General features: G+C 41.0%; 1 long non-coding RNA gene across 1 annotated transcript; it reads right to left on the bottom strand.

The window, feature by feature from the left end:
- Positions 1-1,113: 1,113 nt before the first annotated feature.
- Positions 1,114-3,507, bottom strand: LOC148849103 (uncharacterized). Its single transcript, XR_016101354.1, has 3 exons — positions 2,957-3,507; positions 2,344-2,878; positions 1,114-1,540 (listed from the first exon to the last, which is right to left on the bottom strand). It is a non-coding gene; the product is annotated as an uncharacterized LOC148849103 (long non-coding RNA).
- Between the last annotated feature and the right edge of the window lie 1,945 nt (positions 3,508-5,452).

Below are 5,452 nucleotides of genomic sequence, written 5' to 3'. Positions count from 1 at the left end.
TAGATATTCCATGCATGTGAGGAGGAGGGGGGGGGGGTTAGGGGTGTTTTTCACATGCGCGCACCGAGCCAAGCTGAATTGAGCTGGGTTGGATCCGGTCAGGGCATGGGTGCGGGTGTATGTGTGCATGTACGTGCGATGCATCAAATCTTTTTTATGTAACCGAATTACACATTTTCTTTTTTAAATTGAGTATTTTCAATTTCGAATTTAATTTCAAATTAAAACATTTTCCTTTTTGTGTCTTTTCTTCCTCCTTGTGTCTCTTCGAACAGGTGCACTGTTCTAAAGAGTCTCTTGTCTGAAAGGACACATCTATGTCTATTCGGGTATGAGAGCACTCTATAAGAAGAGTGCTGGCCGACTTAGTATACACACCATTTTCGATATTCTTGTTTTCTTTGAGAAAGCTGAGCATCAATTTTCTATGGTTTGTGGAGGTCTGGTAAGCGAGTGCATGCCTAATAGTGGCCTGTGGGTTGTTTTATCTTGGCGATTGATTTACAATCACACGGATGCACCTTAGGGGGCAAATACAGTTTTAAAGAGAGTGACCATGTGACATGACTCAGCCCTCCGTTTTCCTGCAATTCCTAGTTTCGAGTTCCTGCAACAACTTCACATTACTGCAATTTCGGTTTTAAAAGTGATTATCGATAAGTTTCATCTACCCTCTTTAATGTTTTTTCAACAATTCTCTCCCCTGTTTCCTCACCGCAGCAGCGGGCCCCTCCACCTCCGGCCCTTCCTCTTTTTTGTAGCCATCTCCCCCATTATTTTTGGCCCTTCATCTTCTACAAATCTCCAAACATCTGAATACTAGTGCCTTTCATCTTACCACCTCCAAACCCATCATCTAATTCATCACCCAACAACGGTGATCCCACGAATCCGGTGTACCCACCACCAGCTGTTTCAAGGCCACTGCTGCTCAGGTGCTTATGCATTGAGCCACACCTTCCTGCCACCCTCTCGTTCATCTCTCATTCTTGGTATCCCGAGAAGAGAGACCCTGCACTCATTGTGGATTCTTCGTTTGTCCCGTTGGAGCAGGATCTCCAAAAGACCAAAATGAATTCTGAAATTCTTTCACCCTTGTATTGGGGCTAACGATTTGGAGCAGTATCCCCTTGAAGTTCACAAAGAGGTCTTCTATGAATTTGAGCAGTGTTCAAAGGAGTTTACAGAAAGTTCACCAGAGGTGATCGAGTCCCCTGTTTTTTCTCGTTCAAACTAAATAACCGCCACCACTGAAACTCCCGGCGGCGGTGGTCCTCTTCTCTCTCTCTGTCTCTCTTTTTCTTCGCATGTAAGAACTCTTATTCTTCTCCTCTTGATGGGCTTTCCCTGAGAAATGCCACATAGATTCCCGTTCATCTCCATTCCGCCAGCCAGCACCGCCGCTGCTGAATCAGCTACCTTCTCCCACCTTTGGATTTCGATCGATAGTGGGTCGATGGTGGAGATTATCAAACTCATGAGTTGACGTTCTAAGATGTAGTGGGCCCTAGTAGATTTCCTTTGAGGCAACTCCGACCCTCTGTTCATCAAATTAAAAATTAACAAAAATTAATATACAAATCCATACCCGCAATCAATAGCAATCTAAATACTCGAATAACAACATCCCATTTTACATATCAGTCCAGACTGGTATTTCTTGAAGTGGAAAAACTAGAGAGGGTGTGTAATAGAGTAAATATTAGCAGCCCTCAGTTGTTGAAACTTTTGTGGGGTAAAAAGTCTAGACTATACAAGGATTCTAATCCAGTAATTCTTAACTTTATACATGGATCATAGTTAACAGACTAAGATCTATCAACTAGGTTGCAAATTGCAACCCACAGAAACAAATGCAAACATACAGTAGGAAGCAAGACAGAGTATGAGATGCAGATATGGATAACTGGATATTGCAATCCAGAGAGAAAGATCGAAGAGGAGGATGATGGAATGTTAGTCATCACTGGGTTTGAAAGGTTAGGGTTTTGATTAATCAGTGTTTTCTTTTTCCTGTTTTATTTTAAAAATTTGAAATAAAATAGTCTTTTTTTTGTCTTTCTCAGTTTCTGTTAATAGATGATAACAGCAAGGGAAGTATTAGTCAATTATCAGAAATGATATGGATAGCGTTAGTCATTTTTTAAACAGTAAAAATACACTTAATCAATTAGTTAAACCATAAAAATAGTTTAAAATTTAGGAAATGGAGCAACTGAGTGTTACATGTTTTAGGAAAATTCCTGATTTAAGTCTTTACATATTTTGGGAAAATTTATGATTAGTACTACTCTAGTATGCAAACTTTCAATTTGCGATAATCCAATACCTGCGTTCACTCACCTTTAGTCAAAATGCAAAAAAACATAATTACCCACCCACTCTGTGACTTGAAGCTATGAAGAAACTGATTCCTCCTGTCGGTGATGTTAAGGGGAAGACAACACCGTAAAAGTTGAAATCGACGAGTCACACACCAGATAGCATGGTACGAAGATATTTTTCGTATATTTTAAAAGAAATTGCTGGAACAAATCGCATTTGCTTCCGGTACCCCTTGTTTTTAAGTCAACTGTTGCTGGAGAAGACAACCTCTTGTTGTCGGCGCTAGAGGAGACAACAAACAAAATGAAACTCGGTTACTTCTTGGTTTCAATAGCGTCGCCAATGGCCATGAGCTCATTGCATCATTGCAATAGCACCTATGCCGAATAAGCTGGTATCGCTCACTGCAGATCCTACCGCTATTGAAGCTGTGTGTGTGCCATGCCCATTTTCATCTCGAGCTGAGCAGAGGAAAGAAGGGATGAGTGATTCAAGAGATCTACGAGCAGTTGCTTCAAGCCCTTTCAAGTAGTACTGGGCACCAATAATTTTCCTGTGAAATCCAAACCCACAAATTGTAGAAAGCCAAGATCAAGATTTCATGCTCTAGCCGATCACTTAATTTACATACCTGTTGCAGTTGGCCATTGTAAAATTTTGTTCAGGAACACACTTCCCCTTAAATCTCTTGGGCATTGGCCCTAACCCTCTATCGTTGAAGCTCTCCGATTCCGGCCAAATTCTTGCAAGCAAGTCCTAAAGTCATATTTTATTTATACCCACTATAGATGAATAGATGATGACCAGTGATTACATCATCAAATAAGCTTGCTCAAAATAAATAAAGAAATAAAGCAGTTATCAGTGTCGATGACACAGATAATCAAATCCGACTACACATCAATTGGCAGATAGTTATATTGATGAATGTAATTGACTCCTAGAAAATCGCAAGAATGTGTGGTTTGGAAATGACGTTCCTTACTCTCCAAGACGGAAACAACCGATTTGCTCTCTACAGCATCAACCGAGAGTGGCTCATTCTAGGTAAAAGAATTCCTTCTTACATACCCTTATTCATGGCTCATTGTTGAGCTTAATTAATTTGGAGTTGATTGAAGCTTACCACCTGCGCATTCTCGGAATAGCAGAACGGTCGTTCAGTCTCCTCTCCTCTCTCGTTTGTTCAATCCATACCGAAGGGAAAGGGAAATAAGGTAAAAGAAAAAGAAAATGGTAAAAATGGTCAGAATATTATTATAAAGTTTAGTTTCACCATTATGAAATTATTTAAACTGCACCTCATGATCTCACGTGATGGCCATGACTGACGGTGAATTAATATTAGGTACTGGATTATTTCAAATTGAAAGTTTGGATATTAGATAATCGTGCTTTAAGGTTTGGGTACTAGATTGGCACTAGGCTCAAAAGTATAGGATACTTATTAGGAATTTTTCTTATCTTAAAATACTCAAAATCCGTTTCAATCGGCTCACATGTCACAAATATGTGACTTATATTTTGAAAAAGTAACATTAATACCCTTTTGACGTCAAAAATGCCCCTTCAACTCAATTTGGAAGAAGTACAAATACAAATAGTGCAAAACCTTGTATTTTGTATTAATTTCTCTCTATTTGTATCGTACATAATTGTATTTTACTCCTTTCAAATGGAGCTTTGGGTAGGGTTGTCAACGGGTTAGGTCTGGGTCAGAACCAATTAGAATTGGAACCTACCCAACAAGAAATGTTGAGGACCCGAACCCGATAAGGCCTATGATTTTTGGACCCAAAATCAAACCGATTAGTTCTTGGGGCAATCAGGTTTGATCCGACAGACCCGATTATAATATATAAAAAATAAATATTTGTTTAATATATATTATGTGTATATATATATATATATTATATGTATATATATGTATATATATTATATATATACACACATACAATATATTAAACAAATATTTATTTTTTATTTATTTATTATATATGTAATATCAGGCCAGGTCTGAATCGGTTCAGGACTAGGTGGAAATTGGTTCCAAACTGATAGTAATCGAGATCCTATATTAAGACCCAGAACCCGTCAGTTCCAATTCCCGAAATGAGGACCGACCCAAAGTTCGGGTCCATCAGGTCCATCGGGTTAGACCCGACCCATTGATAGCTCTAGCCTTGGGTTTGGCTTGGTGGAATATTGGTCTAGGACTAATGATAACAAGATGGGGTTTAGCTTGGTCCTGGTTTCCGTTGTTCCCAGGCCAACAACGACTAGAGGTATCTTACCTTTGGTTATGAACTTCAAGCTCGATGAATAAAGAGACTGATGGCTACCAACAACTACTGATGTTAGCGAAGGTGAACCAAGTAGCGATGACTACCCCAAAGTCACCCATCGGTAGCCATCAACAAATAGGAAGCTCATTTACAGGTAAGATGTTGTTGATCCGCAATTGTTTGGTGAAAGGGCTGAGTGCCTAACACCTCAAAGCCACCCTCGCCTATATAGTTTGTGCGCCTCCAAGCCACTCGCCCATCCTGCATAGCCACCTTGTGCCCCTAGGCCACCCGTCCAATCCGCATAGCCACCCTATATAGCAAAAGAAACCTGTGTAGCATCTGGGCCATGGATGGCTAGGACAAGCCTGATGTGCGCATGAGGGCCATGTGTTGGCGCAATGAATGCCTCCCCACCAAGGTCAGTGGCACTGGATCATGACTTCGCAACTCATGGCTAGGGCTCTTTGTTGGTTCATGCTGGTCCATGGGATGCATCTCTTATGTGCCAATGAGGGATCGCCTTGATGAGAGGCACATGTTGTGTTGATGTTATGGGACACCTGTTATGCCGATGATGATAGGCAACCGTTGGGCCTAAAAACACACCTGTGCGCTGTGGGCATTGGGGTAGCTCAATTAGCTTAGATACATGGCTAGTGTGGTGAAGGGTCATGCTTAGGCTAGACCCAAGTGCCAAGCCTCCCTTTAATGGGCGTGGCATAGTGTCGCTCTATGCATTGTCCCCATGAGCATGTGTGTGCCCATGAGGAACCTTAGTAGCCATGCTAGCCATTAACCAAGGCTGCCCCACAAGGGATGTTGGTCTAGGAGTGTAAAGG

The sequence above is a fragment of the Nelumbo lutea genome, chromosome 6 (genome assembly GCF_056320005.1).
Source record: "Nelumbo lutea isolate HS-2025 chromosome 6, American lotus-T2T, whole genome shotgun sequence".
NCBI lineage: Eukaryota > Viridiplantae > Streptophyta > Magnoliopsida > Proteales > Nelumbonaceae > Nelumbo > Nelumbo lutea.
Note: the sequence above shows the minus strand (reverse complement) of the source record. Positions and strands in the feature narration are given on the sequence as shown.